The sequence below is a fragment of the Cnephaeus nilssonii genome (assembly GCF_951640355.1).
Source record: "Cnephaeus nilssonii genome assembly, chromosome: 14".
Classification (NCBI taxonomy): domain Eukaryota; kingdom Metazoa; phylum Chordata; class Mammalia; order Chiroptera; family Vespertilionidae; genus Cnephaeus; species Cnephaeus nilssonii.
The window spans coordinates 72,643,597-72,662,528 of record NC_137085.1 but is presented as its reverse complement, the minus strand read 5'-3'; the positions used below and the strand labels follow the sequence as shown (position 1 = coordinate 72,662,528).

The following is an 18,932-nucleotide window of genomic DNA, read 5'->3' as shown; positions in this document are numbered from 1 at the left end:
CTACACCAAGTACACATCTCCTTCCAACATGGCATAGCATTTTAATCTTAGCATTTTTAAATTATGTTAAAGACTATTTCCAGAAGTATAAACTTTGAGTATTTGTTTAAAACAATATTTCCCAAACTTCAGTCATGTACCACCTCAGTATCTTTGCTATTCTCATACCATCTGTGTTATTATTTATTAGACTTTTCTTCAGCTCACTTTACCATTGATTCACCTTTAATAATATCATGAAATCATGGGTTTGATTTGCTAATTTACATTTCTCTACCACATATTAAAATAGGTACATAACTATTAAGATTCAAAAGTTGCTTATCTACATACCACTTTAAATCATCTTGCACACAATTGGAGAAAACAGTGGTTAGAAAATCAGCTTAGCCTGGTAACATATCTATATCTACGCTTTAAAAAATGACAAGAAAATTAGAATGTTCAGAAAACAACATATTTTTATTCTATAAAGTTCTGGGTTTTTTAAAATTGATTTGAGAGAGAGAGAGGAAGGGAGAGCTAGAGAGAGAAACATCAATTTGTTGTCCCACTTATCTATGCATTCATTAGTGCAGTGGTCGGCAAACTCATTAGTCAACAGAGCCAAATATCAACAGTACAACGATTGAAATTTCTTTTGAGAGCCAAATTTTTTAAACTTAAACTACTTCTAACGCCACTTCTTCAAAATAGACTCGCCCAGGCCGTGGTATTTTGTAGATCTTCCAGAGCTCCATATATTTTAAATTTGAACATATAGTCCTGGCCAGTGTGGCTCAGTTGGTTGCAGGTTTGACTCCTTGTCAGAGCACATGCCCAGATTTCGGGTTTGATCCCAGATTGGGGTGTGTGCAGAAAGTAACCGATCGATGTTTCACTCGTGCATTAATGATCAATGTTTCTCTCTCCCCGCCCCCCTTTCTATCTCTCTCCCCTCCCCCCTTTCTCTCTCTCTCAAATCAAAGAAAGTATGTCCTCAGGTGAGGATTATAAATAACTTCGAATATATAACTGACAATTTGGGGTCCATATTAATTAGAAAGCTTTAAAGGTAAGGTTAAACAATTTATTTTTCTTTGAGACTTTGCTATATGCTTAAGAAAAAAGTGTAAACCCGAAAAATGAATACAGAACTACACCAATAGGGAAGGTTTTTTTATTTTTTATTATTTTTATTTTTTTTAGTATAGAAGGCATACTTTATTTTTTAAATATATTTTTAATTAACGTATTATGTGTGTACATATCTTACCATTGCCCCACCCCCACCCCACTCCCATATATGCCCTCACCCCCCAGAGTTTTGCGTCCATTGGTTATGCTTATATGCATGCATACAAGTCCTTCCGTTGATCTTATCTTCCCCACCTCCCCCTAACCTTCCTGCTGTAATTTGACAGACTGTTTGATGCTTTACTGCCTCTGTATCTATCTTTTTGTTCAACAGTTTATAATGTTCTTTATTATCCATAAATGAGTGAGATCATGTGGTGTTTTTCTTTCATTGACTGGCTTCTTTCACTCAGCATAATGTTCTCCAATTCCATCCAGGTTGCTGCAAATGGTAAGAATTCCTTCTTTTTTATGGCAGCATAGTATTCCATTGTGTAGATGTACCATAGTTTTATGATCCAGTCATCTGCTGATGGCCACCTAGGCTGTTTCCAGATCTTAGCTATTGTAAATTGTGCTGCTATGAACATAGGGGTGCATATATCCTTTCTTATTGGTGTTCCCAGTTTCTTAGGATATATTCCTAGGGGTAGGATTACTGGGTCAAATGGGAGTTCCATTTTCAGTTTTTTGAGGAAACTCCATACTGTTCTCCACAGTGGCTGCACCAGTCTGCATTCCCACCAGCAGTGCACGAGGGTTCCTTTTTCTCTGCATCCTCGCCAACACTTGTCATTTGTTGATGATAGCCATTCTGACAGATGGGAGATGGTACCGCATTATTGTTTTGATTTGCATCTCTCAGATAATTAGTGACATTGAGCATGTTTTCATGTGTCTCTTGGCCTTCCTTCTGTCTTCTTTTGAAAAGATTCTATTTAGGTCTGTTGCCCATTTTTTTATTGGATCATTTATCTTCCTTTTATTAAGTTGTATAAGCTGCCTGTAGATGTTGGAGATTAGACCTTTATCAGTGATACCATTTGCAAATATGTTCTCCCATACAGTGGGCTTTCTTGTTGTTTTGTTGATAGTTTCTTTTGCTGTAAAAAAGCTTTTTATTTTGATGTAGTCCCATTTGCTTATTTTCTATTTAGCTTCCATTGCCCTAGGGGCAGTATCGGTAAAGAAGTTCTTTTGGCATATGTCTGAGATTTTGCTGCCTGTGGATTCCTCTAGTATTTTTATGGTTTCCCGTCTTATGTTTAAGTCCTGTATCCATTTTGAGTTTATTTTTGTGTATGGTGTAAGTTGGTGATCTAGCTTCATTTTTTTTGCATGTATCTGTCCAATTTTCCCAACACCATTTATTGAAGAGACTGTCTTTATTCCATTGTATGTTCATGCCTCCTTTGTCAAATATTAATTGAGCATAGTGGTTTGGATCAACTGATTCTCTATTCTATTCCATTGATCTATATGTCTGTTCTTGTGCCAGTACCAGGCTGTTTTGACAACAGTGGCTTTGTAATACAGCTTGAAATCTGGTATTGAGATCCCTCCTACTTTATTCTTCTTTCTCAGGATTGCTATGGCTATTCAGGGTCTTTTTTTAATTCCAGATGAATTTTTGGAGAGTTGTTTCAAGGTCTGTGAAATATGCCGTTGGTATTTTAATGGGCAGTGCATTGAATCTATAGATTGCTTTGGGTAGTATGGACATTTTAATGATGTTGATTCTACCAATCCATGAACATGGTATGTTCTTCCATCTGTTTACGTCTTCCTCTACCTCTTTTTTCAGTGTCCTGTAGTTTTCCGCGTATAGGTCTTTTACCTCCTTAGTTAAGTTTATTCCTAGGTATCTTAATTTTTTTGGTGTGATGGTAAATGGGATTGCCTTTTTAGTCTCTCTTTCTATAAGTTCATTATTGGTGTATAGAAAGGCCATAGATTTCTTGGCGTTAATTTTGTATCCTGCTACATTGCCAAATTCATTTATTAAGTCTATTAGTTTTTTGACGGAGTCTTTCGGATTTTTTATGTACAATATCATGTCGTCTGCAAATAAAGACAGCTTTACTTGTTCTTTTCCGATTTGGATGCCTTTTATTTATTCTTCTTGTCTACTTCAAATGGCTAATACTTCCAGTACTGTCTCAAACAGGAGTGGTGAGAGTGGGCATCCCTGTCTTGTTCCTGTTCTTAGGGGAAATGTTTTTAGTTTTTGTCCATTGAGTATGATGTTTGCTGTGGGTTTATCATATATAGCTTTTATTATGTTGAGGTATGAGCCTTCTATTCCCACCTTGTTGAGCGTTTTTATCAAAAAAGGGTGTTGGATTTTGTCAAATGCTTTTTCTGCATCAATTGATATGACTATGTGATTTTTATCTCTCAATTTGTTTATGTGATGTATCACGTTTATTGATTTGTGGGTATTGTATTCCTGGGATAAATCCTACTTGGTCATGGTGCATGATCTTTCTGATGTACTGCTGGAGCCGATTTGCTAGAATTTTGTTGAGGATTTTGGCATCTATGTTCATGAGGGATATTGGTCTGTAATTCTCTTTCATTGTGTTGTCTTTTTCTGGTTTTGGTATTAGGGTGATGCTGGCTTCATAGAAGGAGCTTGGAAGTGTTCCTTCCTCTTGAATTTTTTGGAATAGTCTGAGGAGGATAGGTTTTAGTTCTTCCTTGAATGTTTGGTAAAACTCTCCTGTGAAGCCGTCAGGCCCCGGGATTTTGTTTGCTGGAAGTTTTTTGATGACTGCTTCAATTTCGTCCATAGTTACTGGCCTATTGAGCCGTTTAGATTCTTCCTGATTGAGTTTTGGAAGGTTATATTTTTCTAGGAATATGTCCATTTCCTCCAGGTTGTCCAGTTTGTTGGAATAGAGTTGTTCGTAGTATTTTGTAACAATCCTTTGTATTTCAGCGGGGTCTGTTGTTATTTCACCTCTTTCATTTCTGATTTTGTTTATTTGGGTCCTCTCTGTTTGCTTCTTGGTGAGCCTGGCTAGAGGTTCATCAATCTTGTTTATCCTTTCAAAGAACCAGCTCTTGGTTTTGTTGATCTTTTGTATTGTTTCTTTGGTCTCTATGTCGTTTATCTCCGCTCTGATCTTTATTATTTCATTCCTTCTACTTACACTGGGCTTTTCTTGCTGCTCTTTTTCTAACTCTTTGAGTTGTAGGGTTAGGTAATTTATTACCATTGTTTCTTGTTTTTTGCAGTAGGCTTGTAGAGCTATGAACTTCCCTCTCAAGACTGCTTTCGCTGTGTCCCATAGATTTTGGATTGTTGTGTTTTCATTGTCATTTGCTGCCATGATGTTTATTTCTTCCTTGATGTCTCTGGTGACCCAGTCCTTGTTTAATAGCATGCTGTTTATTCTCCATGTGTTTGATTTCTTTGGATTGTATTTATTGTAGTTGATTTCCAGTTTTATGCCACTGTGATCTGAGAAGATGCTTGATATAATTTCTATCTTCTTGAATTTGAAGAGAGTTTGCCTGTGTCCCAGCATATGGTCTATCTTTGAAAATGACCCATGTGCACTTGAGAAGAATATATATTCTGTGGCTTTGGGGTGAAATGTTTCTGAAGATGTCAATTAATTCCATCTGGTCTAGTGAGTCATTTAGGATTGATGTTTCTTTGCTGATTTTTTGTTTAGAGGATTTTTCCAATGGTGATAGTGGGGTATTAAAGTCTCCTACTATGATTGTATTGCTATTAATCTCTCCCTTGATATCCTCCAGGAGTTTTTTTATGTATTTGGGTGCTCCTATATTGGGTGCGTATATGTTTACCAGAATTATTTCTTCTTGTTGGATTTCTCCCTTTAGTATTATGAAGTGGCCTTCCTTATCTCTTGTTATTGCATTTACTTTGAGGTCTATTTTTTCAGATATAAGTATTGCTACCCCAGCTTTTTTTTCATTTCCAGTTGCCTGAAAGATATTTTTCCATCCCTTCACTTTCAATCTGTGTGAGTCTCTTGTTCTGAGGTGGGTCTCTTGTAGACAGCATATATATGGGTCCTGTTTTTTTTTTTATCCATTCAGCCACTCGATGTCTTTTGATTGTAGCATTTAGTCCGTTTACATTTACAGTTATTACTGAAAGGTATTTGTTTGTAGTCATATGTATTTTTGTGTGTGTGTTCCTTCGTACCTGTTTATTTCTTCTTTTTACAGTATTCCCTTTAGCATTTCTTGCATTGCTGGTTTGGTAGTGATAAACTCCCTTAGCCTCTTTTTGTCTTCGAAGCACCTGATTTCCCCTTCAATTTTGATTGATAGTCTTGCTGGATATAGTATTCTTGGATTCAGTCCTTTGCTCTGCAACACTTTGTATACCTCCTTCCATTCCCTTCTAGCTTGATGTATTTCTGTTGAGTAATCATTTGACAATCTGATGGGTATTCCTTTGTAGGTAACTCTCTGTCTCTCTCTTGCCGCCTTTAAGATTCTCTCATTATCATTTATATTTGCCATTGAAATTATGACATGTCTTGGTGTGGGTCTTTTGGGGTTGATCCTGCTTGGGACTCTCTGTACTTGCGTAACTTTTATCTTTCCCATATCCGGAAAGTTTTCTGTCATTATTTCTTCAAATAGATTTTCTAATCCCTGCTGCTCTTCTTGTCCTTCTGGCAGCCCTATTATATGCATGTGACTTCATTTCATGTTGTCCCGAAGCTCCCTTAGGCTTTCCTCCTGCTTTTTAATTTTTTTCTCCAATTGCTGTTCATATTGAGCTTGTTTCTGTACCTGATCTTCTAACTCACTAATTCGGTCCTCTGCTTCTCACTAACTCACTAATTCTAGTCTACTGTTGTAACTTTCCATGGTGTTTTTGATTGTAGCTATATCACTTTTCATTTCTTCCTGATTCTTGCATAAGTTGTTGATTTTCTCATCCATCTGATGTATAAATTCCACAACCATTACTCTGAACTCCTTTTCGGTCATGTTGCAAGCTTCAGTTTCACTGATTTCCTTTCTTGGCGACTCCTCATTTTCTTTCCTCTGTGAATTGTTTCGTCTCCCCATTCTGACTATCACCAGAAAGCTCAAGCTTCAGTTTGCGTGAACCTGGGCCATGTGCTGTAGGAACTTCGTACCACCTGAGTTTCACTGAAGTGCTCTGACACTAGGACGTGTGGCTGCCGTTGGTTGGTGGGAACCAGGCTTGCCCAGGGTCAGTGTCCCCAGTGTTCCGTGTGGTCTCGTGTGCACACTTAGAATCAGGGGTCCTGTCTGCACCACACTGTTGGTATGTGCCGAAAATGAGATCCTTAGCATGTGCCAGGAGTCAGAGTTTCCCTGTGTCTGCACCAAGAATCGAGTGTCAGAGTCTATATTGCCTCGTGCGGTTTCTTGTTGAGAATCAGGGTCCCTGTGTGTGCATGCAGCAACAATTGGAGTCACTGGCTCTTCGTGTGAATGCGCTGTGAGTCAGGGATCCCAGGCAGCTGTGTCCAGCATGCCAAATTCCCTGAAGTGGAGCTGCGTCCTGTGTGTGCTCTCTCTACTGAGCCAAACCGGCTAGGGCTTCACACACTCTCAAATTCCTGAAGGGGGGCTGCCTCCATGCGCCAAGCTCTCAGATTCCCCTAAGGGAAGCTGCGTCCCTGAGCCAAATTCCCCAAAGGGGAGCCCTCCGTGCACTCTCCCAGATTCCCTGAAGGGGAGCGGAGTCCATCCTGCGCGCCAAATTCCCCGAAGGGGAGCTACGTCTGTCCCGCGGGCCAAATTCCCTAAAGGGGAGCGCGTCCGTGCGCAGGCACTCTGCAGCTTGGGCGAGGGGCGGGTCTATCAATTACTATGGTGCTATCCGCGCGCCTGCGGGGAGGGGGATAGGCTCTTTGACTCACGGAAATCTGCTGCTGGGAAGTCTGGATTCTTGTTGTTTGTTGGTCTGAAGCTGTGATAGCAGTTCTCTGTCCCCAGTGGCTGCAGGGTCCTGGTTTGTGTCTGAAGCCAGGATCCTAGTCTCAGGCAACTCTGTTTCTCAAGATGGCGTGGTCTCCGTGCCCGCACCAGCCGCTGAGAAGTGTCCGCTTTGTGCGCGGGGCTCCGCCATCTAAGATTGCCCGGTTAGGCAGCCCCTTGGAAGACCTGCAGAATCTAACTGACCCTAACTCATACAGACACACACACACCACACACGTCTACACTCTCCTTATGGGTTCCTCACTCTCACACACTCTCTCCCTCCCTACCTTCCTGCCGGTCGCCATCTTTCCTGAGTATATCTACGGGAAGGATTTTTTTTTAAATATATTTTATTAATTTTTTACAGAGAGGAAGGGAGAGATATAGAGAGTTAGAAACATCAATCAGCTGCCTCCTGCACACCTCCCACTGGGGATGTGCCTGCAACCAAGGTACATGCCCTTGACCGGAATCGAACCTGGGACCTTTCAGTCTAAAGGCCGATGCTCTATCCACTGAGCCAAACAGGTTAGGGCAGTGGTCAGCAAACCGCTACTCGTGAGCCCCATGCGGCTCTTTGGCCCCTTGAGTGTGGCTCTTCCACAAAATACCATGGCCTGGGCGAGTCTATTTTGAAGAAGTGGCGTTAGAAGAAGTTTAAGTTTAAAAAATTTGGCTCTCAAAAGAAATTTCAATCATTGTACTGTTGATATTTGGCTCTGTTGACTAAGGAGTTTGCCGACCACTGGGTTAGGGCAGGGAAGGAAGTTTGGAAATTGTTAGTCATAAGCTGGTTAAATGTTGCAAATACTGCATGACATTAATAATTTACCATGTAGTATAAAATATATGACTTTTTGAAATTATTATAAGAAAATGACTAAACACTACATGTACTGTATTTCCAGAACCTAAAGCTCTCTCTTTATTAGAAAAGATGTTAAGTCATGTTCTGAATCAAAGAGATTTGTTACAAATGATTGTCTAAGTCCTTGGGCATCCATTGGCCCCAACGTGACCACTGAAGAATCAGGTTTGTCAGGTACTGAGCACAGTTGCAGACTGAGCACGCAAATCGCTTAGTGTCATCTGCCACTAGAGAGTCAGCGATGGGATGTGCTGCTGCTGCTTTATCAAGTGCAGCTTCTCTGGCAAAATACTGTCTTCTGACACATTTTCATATTTAGTACGAATGTCTGTTTTCATGGTTGGAAAAAGCAACCCATTTCTCCTTTGATATGCTAGATCCTAAACACCAAAACAAATCAGGTCTATATGAAAAACTGGTTATCACTCTTTATTGAGGTAACAAATTAATCTTTTTCTTAGAAATCCTCATACTTAAGTACAGATATAAGGTTACAAAATATCACTGCTAATCACCAATAGGGAATACAGCTATCACAGGTTATTCCTTGATAAAAGCTGTTTTTTATACTATACCAAATAAATCAGCTCCCTCAAAATAATTTGTATGAGAAACAAGTAAAAATATCAAAGCTTTTTAATGAATGCCACCTACTTACTTCCCATTTTGCAACGACAACACCTGTGACATAACAAAGCCTAAGTCAACTTGAATCTGTGGACAATATTTTTTTAATGCTCTGTAGTACCCATTCTTCTTTGGGTTCTTTCAGCCTTATTTTTGGAGCAGTAACACAAATTACCAAGCCCTTCTTAAAACTCTCTCCTCTTTTGGTATTTGCAATACCATGACCACCTCTCTGTCTTCCCACCTCTTTAGCCCTTCCTTTCCCACTTCTTAAGATGCTGGTGTGTCCTGTAGCTCTACCTTCAATCTGTCTCACTTGTCTGTGCAATCCATGCTCTGTCTATTTTAAATTCATACCCTGCTCTGATCGCTCCTAAGATTTTCTAGTGAATGACAGTACCATCCACCCAGTTACCCAAGGTAGAACCCTAGGGATTATCCCAGATTTCTTACCTTCACCTACACAAAACAACTGCAAAGTCCTATCAATTTACACTATCTCTTGGATCCACCATATCAGGTCATTCCCTCTGCAACCTATCTAATTCAGGTCAGTATATCTCTCACGCAGAACATACATTATAAGAAGAATGACAATTGAGTACATATGAGTAAAAAAACTTGGGATTCCGCTCTTACAAATAAGGATGCTACACAAATATTCAAAAGAACAGAACACTGGTATTCTTTTTGTAAAAAAAAAAAAAAAAAAGATTATAACATTGTACTAGTATATATTGGGGAATCATTTAATCATCCCAGGCTTTAGACTCCCAAATACTGCATGAAGAGTAAAAGAGATAGATCAAAGGATCCTTTCAACCCTAGCATTCATTCTATAGCTTTGTTTCTACCAGACATTGTTCAAACAGTTCATACCTCCAAATACGCACCAAACTTGCTACATAAAGAGACTATTGGTGCCAGAAAAGGCAGATATGTCTCCTTTGCTGCCAAAATATATCAAGCATATCCTCATTCCCATCAGTTTCAAAAATTAAACCTTCAGTTGCAAGTGTCAAGAAAAATAAAATGTAAGCAAAAAAAAAAAAAAAAAAGCCAGGGAATATCATAATGAAATTGATTTCAAAATAATTTCTTTGGAAATCAAACAACACAGAATAATGTAACAACTAAGTGAGTGTGCCATAAACTATTGTGACAGTCAATAACAACATCATGAACAAAAAGCTCTTTCTATCCACAGAACAGTAGTGTGGGAACCATACAATTTTCTAAAAGTCAAACACCCACACAACATATATGCAATATTAGATCATAAAAAGTTTCAGGATCTGTTTTTCAAAGACAAGGCTCTCAGAGAAAGGTGATATGAACTAAGTTGTGAAAATGCAGCCTGGGTCTATTAATATGCAATATCACCCCAATCAAATGAGAGGCACCTGTTACCCTTTTGACAGCTTGGGTTCAGTTGCTCTTCCATTGCCTACAAAGCTCAGAAGTAATGTTCTGTTTCAAAGATCACATGAAAGGAGAGGATAGAGGAAGAATGTGGGAGGCAAAACAATTTACATTGCAAAGCTGATACTGATCTAAGGGTCAACTCAAAATTTAGGGTAAACCAACTCTGGAGCGACACAGCCTGGGTTCAAATCTCAATTTTTAAAAAGTCCTCACAGGAGGATAGATTTTTACTGATTTTATAGAGAGGGGAAGGGAGAGAGAGGAAGAAAGAGAAAGGTATTTTGTTCATCCTATCTAATTAAAGAGTAACATGCTAATTAACCATCACTCTGCTACACCCACCAGTCAATCAGGAGCGAGTATGCAAATTAACCCAACCAAGATGGCTGCGGCCACAGAGCAAGCAGGAGGCTTAGGTTTCCCTGGCAATGGAGGAAGCCAAGCTTTCCGCACACCCTGGCCAGCCCAGGCCTCCACTCAAGGCTACCAAGTTTCAATTATAGGAGATAAATAAATCCCAACAAAATGGCTGCGGCCACGGAGCTGGAGAGAGCAGGAGGCTTGGGTTTCCCCGGCGATGAAGGAAGCCAAACTTCCTGGCCTGCCTTGGCCTGCACTCAAGGCTACAAAGTTTCAATTATAGAAGATAAATAAATCCCAACAAAAATGGCTGCAGCCACGGAGCAAGCAGGAGGCTTGGCTCCGCTCAAGGCTACAAAGTTTCAACTATAGAAGATAAATAAATCCCAAATACCAGGGCCTCCACTTGGGTTGCCGGGGGGCGTGGCCAGCCTGCAAACCACCACAGGCCTCTCGCCCAGGCCACCCCACGCCCCAAGGGAACCCCCACCCTGATCCGGGATACCCTTCAGGGCAAACCAGCTGTCCCCCACCCATATACCAGGCCTCTATCCTATCTAATAAAAGACTAATATGTAAATTTACTGTCACTCCAACACACAAGATGGCTGTCCCCATGTGGTCAAAGACTACTGCCCCCATGTGGACACAATATGGCCACCACAAGATGGCCAGCAGGGGAGGACAGCTGGGAGGGACCAGGCTGGCAGAGAAGGGAAGTTGGGGGTGACTGGGCCTGCAGGGAAGGGCAGTTGGGGGGGACCCAGGCCTGCAGGGGAGAGCAGCTGGGGGGGGGGGCGCAGGCCTGCAGGGGAGGGCAGTTAGGGGTGACCAGGCCTGCAGAGGAGGGCAGTTAGGGGCAAACAGGCTGGCAGGGGAGTGGTTAGGGGGTGATCAGGCTGGCAGGAAGAAGCGGTTAGGGGCAATCAGGAAGACAGGCAGGCGAGCAGTTGGGAGCCAGCATTCCTGGATTGTGAGAGGGCAATCAGACATTCCTCGAGGGGTCCCAGATTGGAGAGGGTACAGGCTGGGCTGAGGGACACCCCCCCTCGCATGCATGAATTTCATGCACTGGGCCTCTAGTACTATATAAAGAACACATACAAATCAAAAGCAAAAAATCTGGTTAAAGAGGGGCAGGTCTCAAGAAATATTTTTCCAAATAAGACATATAGGTTGTCACCAAGTACATGAAAAGATGCCCCAAATCACTAATCATCAGGGGAAATGCAAATCAAAACCACAATGAAATAACACCTCACACCTGTTAGGATGACTAATATCAAAAAGACTCGAAATAATAGGTGCTTCTGAGGATGTGGAGAAAAGGGAACCTTGGGCACTGTTGGTGCCGCCACTATGGAAAATAATATGGGGGTTCCTCATAAAATTAAAAATACAACTACCATATGATCTAGCAATTCCACTTGTGTATATTTATCCAAAGAACAGGAAATATTGCCATTTGCAACAACATGGATGGACCTAAAGGGAATTATGCTAAGTGAAATAAGATACACAAGAAAGACTTATACCATATGGTCTCTCATATATGGAACCAAAAAAATAATTTTTTTTTAAAAAAAGCAAGCTCATAGATATAGATAACAGATTGGTGGCAACCAGTGGCAGGCGACGGGGGCTAGAAGAAATGGGTGAACTGTTGCTTTTTAAATTTTAGTTTAAATAAATTTAAAAATAAATAAAGGAAAATTTTAAAAGCATAATTCAATATGCATAAAAAGAATATCTTATGGTATACACATACAATGGAATATTATTGAGCCATAAAAAGAAATAAAATTCTGATATATGCTATAACATGGATAAACCTTGAAAACATGCTAAGTGAAATAAACCAGACACAAAAGGATAGTGCATAATTCCACCTATATGAGGTACCTAAAATTGGGAAATCAGGGGACAGAAAGTAGAACAGGGGTTAACTGGGGTTAAAGCGGGGAGGAGGTGGGGGAGATGGGGATTTATTATTTAACTAGAGGCCTGATGCATGAAATTCGTGCAAAAGTAGGCCTTTCTTCCCCCGGCTGCTGGCACCGGCTTCCCTCTGGCACCCGGGACCCAGGCTTCCCTCTCGAGCCCCAGCTTTGTCCGGAAGGTTGTCTGGTCTAATTAGCATATTACGCTTTTGTTATATAGATGGGTACAGAGTGTCTACTTAGGATGATTAAAAAATTTGGAAGTGGAAGATAGTGATACTTAAGCAACATTATGAATATGCTTAATGCCAGTGAACTGCACATTTAAAAATGGTTGAAATATGACCAGCCAGCATGGCTCAGTGGTTGAGCATCGACCTATGAACCAGGAGATCACGGTTCGATTCTGGTCAGGGCACATGCCCAGGTTGCAGACTCGATCCCCAGTAGGGGGCGTGCAGGAGGCAGCCGATCAATGATTCTCTTTCATCGTTGATGTTTCTATCTCTCTCTCCCTCTCCCTTCCTCTCTGAAATCAATAAAAAATACTTTTTTGAAAAAAAATATAGCCTATATTTCAACAGGAAGTTTTAGCATGAGTATCAGCCTTAATGGTCTTAAAATAAAGGACAGATCACTTATTTTCAAGTTCCTAACTATGGACACCAAATGAGTCAGTATTAACTCTTTAGCTGGCCTTGGTTTAAAATACTAGTACACTCCTGAAATGGGTACATACCTTGCAAATTTCATAAGGAACATTAGTTCACTTTGTTGATAACATCCTTTTTTTTTTTATTAGCTCCTTGAAGGGAGAGAAAGAGAATTATACTGAAAAGATACCTTTATGAATGGCCTATGCATAATGGAGGTTTTATAAGGAGGTACTTATCCACATAGAATCATGATAACATGAGTACCAAAGTACACCTGTGCAGGGCCCCACAAATGGATATATAAAAAAGTGACACTCAATTCAAAAGTAGAGAGGGTTTCATGTACTGGTAAACCATAATTTAAACCACGGAAATATAACCCAAATTCAAAACAGAAATTAAAAGTCAATTATTTTGATACATATAATAAAGTAATATATTTGGACATTTACTCCAAACACTCAAGAAAAAGTCTTACTGCAGTACAAAAACAATAAACGTGAACTTAATAAATTAATATTTCCCTAAAATGGCTTAGGATAAGGCAGTGGTCGGCAAACCGCGGCTCGCGAGCCACATGCAGCTCTTTGGCCCCTTGAGGGTGGCTCTTCCACAAAATACCACGGCCTGGGCGAGTCTATTTTGAAGAAGTGGCGTTAGAAGAAGTTTAAGTTTAAAAAATTTGGCTCTCAAAAGAAATTTCAATCGTTGTACTGTTGATATTTGGCTCTGTTGACTAAGGAGTTTGCTGACCACTGGGATAAGGGATTCAAGTTAGGATTATTTAATTCTCTAGTAAACTAGTAATTACAATATATCAAATATCACTCAAGGAATAACAATTTTCAAAGAAGTAGAATGCAATATTCAAAGACCTTAAGGCCAAAACTAGCCTAATAGTAACAGAGTGGGGCAAAAGTATGTTTACAGTTTTTCGTATGGAAAAAATACAATAATCCATAAGTAATAATACAAGAATGAACTGTTTTGCATACTCACAACTGTATTCGCTAATACCCCACCCTGTATTAGCAAACACTTATATGGCTCTTACAATAAGCCTTGGTATAATCTAAGCCTGTGGTAGGCAAACTGTGGCTCGCGAGCCACATGCGGCTCTTTGGCCCCTTGAGTGTGGCTCTTCCACAAAATACCACGGCCTGGGCGAGTCTATTTTGAAGAAGTGGCGTTAGAAGTTTAAGTTTAAAAAATTTGGCTCTCAAAAGAAATTTCAACCGTTGTACTGTTGATATTTGGCTCTGTTGACTAATGAGTTTGCCGACCACTGGTCTAAGCTTTTTACATATACTAACTCATTTTATCCTCACAACAATCTTGTGAGAAAAGTATTACTATTCCTATTCCACAAGTAAAGAAACTGAGGTGTAGAGGGGTCAACTACTTTGACCTGGCCCACTATCTTGCTATATACTTGGTTGAGCTAGGATTTGAATCCTGGAAGTGTGGTTCCCCAGTTCCTGCTTTTAATTACAATGGCTACTATCTCTTGTTGGCATTAAGGAATGGACAACATAAAATATAGGCAAACTCAACACACAGAACAATTTGTGAGTCAAATATAATAAAAGGTTTGAGGAGATCATCATAATACAACAGACGACACTAAGTGCATTCATAATGACTGCTCTGAGATAGGGAAAATTAAAATGTTTAGTATATTTAGTGTTTAAGAAGGAATTGTTTAGTACAATAGAAATTTCTCCATCCAAAGCAGTAAAAGTATAATTTTCACTTCTAAAGGGGTAAAACTTTCAACTATCTATAATTACTCTTTCCCTGGAGGCGCCAAACAAAAGGGTTTTAGACTGAGCAATCTTATTTGCCGTTGAGCTCATTCTTAAGGATGGTCTGTTTGCCTATGTGTGTGCATGTGTGCATGCATGTATGTGTGTAGGAAGATCATAAATCAAGTTTTCCAGGTTTGAATTCCAGGTATGAGAACTTAATACTGAAGGTATTAGAAAGGAAACCTGAACTTAAAGCTTGGGTCCACCATTTAGTTACTATGAATGTTTGGCAAGTTTTTCACATAACTGAGTCTCAATTTCCTTCTCTGAAAATTGAGGATAATAATTCCTAGCTCACAATGTGAGCTAAGGAGAAAACGCATGCAAAGTGTTGAACACAGTGGAATATAGCAGCAGATAGTCAACAATGAGTGACTACTATTATTCTCTAAACTTATTCTTTTTTGTCCCCCAAGAATAACAACCAAATCGTATCAACTAGCAAGTCACTCGGTAGGCTTTGCAGAATTATATGAAGTACAATATGCCCTATTAAAAAATGGAACGTACTAAAAGTACAAGAAAACACAAACCATCAGTGAGATAAAAGATTTCAGAATCCTTCTCCTCCCATATCTTTTCTGGTTGGTTTTGTAATAGCCTATACTCCTTTATCAACAATATGAATACTGTTGGGTTTTGTTTGTTCGTTTGTTTTGCGGTCTACACATTCCTACTGGGGTTCTCTTGCTTATTTATTTTGATGGTTACCTTTGCAAGGGTAGTTAGTTATCTTTGCTTGGAAATCAAAAAGAAATCCAGGAACAGGGAGCATTTGTTAATGAAATGCTAAAACGGTTTCATCCGTCTCAACAGGTGATGGGACGCCATGTGGGTCATTTGCCATCACAGCAGGTTTTCACATTGCTGCGCCGCCCCCGAACCCACACAGACATGCTTTCCTGAGCAAAGGGCCGTCCTGACAGAGGCCGGGTGCTCTTTGGGCACCAAAACTCAAAACGTGGCGCTCTCAGTCAGGACCCCTGGGGAGGGGACGGGCGGCGGCGGGTGGGAATGAACAGAATCGGAAACAAGGCTGGAGGCGAACGCTGCGGGCGGGGAGCGGCGAGGCTGGTGAGACGGGCCCGGAGGCGAGAGGAAGGAGGTGGCAACTGCAGGCCGAGGAAGGGTCGGTGCCCCCGGGGACCGTCAGAGCCCATCACCTCCTGAGAGCGGAGGTGGGGAGGACTGGCCGCTCCTCCCGGTCCCCAGCACCGGTTCAGCCTCCAGGCGCCTGGGACGAATGAGAGAGAAAGGGGACCCCGACACCCAAGAAAGATAGAGCAGGGCGGGCTCTCGGTCGCCTTCACAACGGGATGCTACGGTCCCCGCCGCCATCCCCGCGCGGGAGACGCAGAAACCAGAGACCCAACAGGGAGCGCGCAGGTTACCTGTCTCAGCTGCCTGCCCAAGGGTCCCCACTTCCGCAGACTCGGGGTTACCACGGGCTACGGGGCACGCGCCCGGTGACGTCATCCGCGAGCGCCCGGGCCTCAGCCGGCCGGCCCCGCCCCCCCGAGGAAGAGCCGATCCGGGCGGCCGGGCGGAGGAGTTTGCGCAGGCGCGGACCGGGACCACGCGAACAGCGCGGCGGGATTGGTTTTTCCTAGGGTTGCCCTGTGACCCAACAAACTACTAATTGCAAAATCTTGTTACGTAAGAAAAAACAAGTTATTGAAATACAAAAGTGCACTTTTTGTTCCCTCTTTTTACTCCACCTCTGCCAGGCAAGCCCTGGTGCAGAATCTGGCCTACGGCGGTGAACGGAGCAGACACTGTGCCCACCAAAAGGAGATTACTTTCTAGTTGAGAAAGCAAACACTGTCTGGCAACAAATGCCTATGCTTTCTGGAGATGATAGTGTGTGGCTGCAAAACTAAAGGAGAGAGGGCGCCCCAGTTTGAGATGTCAAGGAAGTCCCCCCTGAAAAGGCCCGTTGAGGAGAGAAGAAGCCAGCTCTATAAAGATCTGGAGGAACCGGAAATAAGAGAAGAATCTACAAGCAGTAGTAAAAACTTGCTATTTGTTCCATTCTAGAGAGAAGTTATATGTTCCTAAGAATCTGTGGGATTCAACTTGACTGAAGGTCTTTCAAAAGTCACTGAATTTTTCTAATTCTATCACTGCCAATAATAGCAATATTTTAAGGATTCTGATTTTAAATCCCACTTAAAATATAAACACTTCCATAAAAGGTTGGATAAACACTAATCTCTTGTCTCCTAACAAAGGTTACCACTGGCTGGATGCTTGTATTTGTAGGAAATCTGGTTTCAAGTATGTAAGGGAATTTGTTATAAAAACACAGTAGTGACTCACATAATCCAACGACGGGAAGGCAGTGGGGTCAGAGGAACCATGGGAATCCTGCAGAATCTCTCTTCTCCCCCCTCTCTTTTGTTTTCAAGCATTTCTGCTTCATTCTTTTCTCTTCTTCTAGATCTACTTTCTCTGAATATCTAGCCATGCAATGGATTAAAATAGTCATCTCAGAATACTCAAGTTTGTATCTCTTCCTTCTAAGAGATAGTAGATCTCCCAATTCCAAATTACTGAGAGAAGGAATATGATTAAGGCCATTTTAGGTCAAGTGTCCACCATGGGGGAGAGGTGGGGTGGTCAAGTCACCTGACAAAAAGGACTAGGGGTGGGTGATTCTCAAATCTAATGTTTTATTGCCAGGAGTGTGAGAATATGAAGTAAAGCCCTATGCTAATCATGCAAACATTCTAGACACTTGACTCTGGGTAATTGTTGGCCTATTATAGAGCAATACGAAAATGTTGGCTTACAGATTTACAAAGATAAATCTTGACAACTCAACAGTTCTGCTGCCTCCTACCCTCTTCTGCATCCTTGGAAAAGCTTAATAAAAATCTGCAGATTACCAGATGAGACCCCAACTTAAATGCCTGCATGTCCCTTGGTTGTGTATGGCTGTGATGTTTGGTGGAAGTAAGAATGACCACAGCAAAATAATTACAGCAAGTGCTAATTTACTACTGCTGCCAGAAAACTAATATAATTAATTACACCATGGAGGTCTATCAAGACTACTGTTTTGGGATATTTTGATGTTGTTTCTCATGAAATTAAGTCTCTTTTAAGTTGCTGTGGGTGAAGAAGAAATTTCTTCTACTCTCAAGGTTCTTTCTGCCGTTCTAATTATTGAATTTACATGAGACAGATTAATAAGAGAAAAATGACCAAATTTAATTACATGCATATGTATGGGAACCCCACATACATGAGAGAGTCAGAGGCCCCATATACATGAGCGGTTCATAGAGAGAAAGGGGAAATTACTTATATATGACATTCTGAGCTAAGGGTCACCTTGAGGCTTCAGAGGGGAGACGAAGGTCACTGCAGGACAATAAAGAAAAGCAGATATTCAGTCATTAGTAGCTCGCCCTGCCATATAGTTAGGTCAAAAACTGTTATCTCTGGTCATCTCTTGGGCAAGTCTCCTAATTCAAACTCTTCTAGGTAGTTAAGGGCAGACAGAAGTTTCTCTTGAGCCTGCATGGTCTCAGTTGCCTTTAGCTCAAAGCAATCTGCATAGCATATATATTTTTAGCCTCTTCAGACAAAGGAGCCCTATGATCAAGTGGGATAACATGAACATTCCTCAAAGTTCTGATCATCTATAATAATAAAAGGGTAATATGCTAATTAGATCAAACGTCTTTCCAGATGACCTTCTGGATGAAGCCAGGCTGTGAGGGAAGCCCGGGTCCTGGGTGCCAGAGGGAAGCTGGTTCCAGCAGCCGGGGGAAGGAAAGCCTGCTCTTGTGCGAATTCCATGCATCGGGCCTCTAGTACATATAAGAGGAATCTCAAACACTGAAGGATTTTTCCTACATTAGTAATTAATTGACTTGGATAAGATATTGAACTGGCTTTTATAGGATAATTATGGCAGGATATTAATTTGTGTGTTTTTTCTTAGTGCAATAGAAGTGAATGAGGAGTAGTTATCTTTACCCATCTCAAGAAGTCAGTATTCTGCAGGAGTGGCTTTTGTGTTGGGAAACTGAAGTTTACAGCATCTGGAGGTCAACTCCCTGCCATCCAGGGAGGATATGGGTAATGGGAGAGAGGGGGGTAGTAGTGGGGTGAAGGTAGAGCTGGCCCAAGCAGGAGAAGTGTGGGAGCCTTACCCTAAAGAGGAGAGGTCTCA

General features: G+C 41.2%; 1 protein-coding gene across 10 annotated transcripts in view; it reads right to left on the bottom strand.

The window, feature by feature from the left end:
• Window positions 1–16,238, bottom strand: part of AOPEP (aminopeptidase O (putative)) — a 353,107-nt gene extending 336,869 nt beyond the window's left edge. For 9 of the 10 annotated variants that reach the window (XR_013814460.1, XR_013814461.1, XR_013814462.1 and 6 more), the window contains exon 1: window positions 16,141–16,238. The gene's annotated coding sequence lies outside the window, so the exon portion shown is untranslated. The remainder of the gene's footprint in view (window positions 1–16,140) is intronic. The other variant, XM_079789822.1, reaches the window with a different exon arrangement.
• Window positions 16,239–18,932: the final 2,694 nt, after the last annotated feature.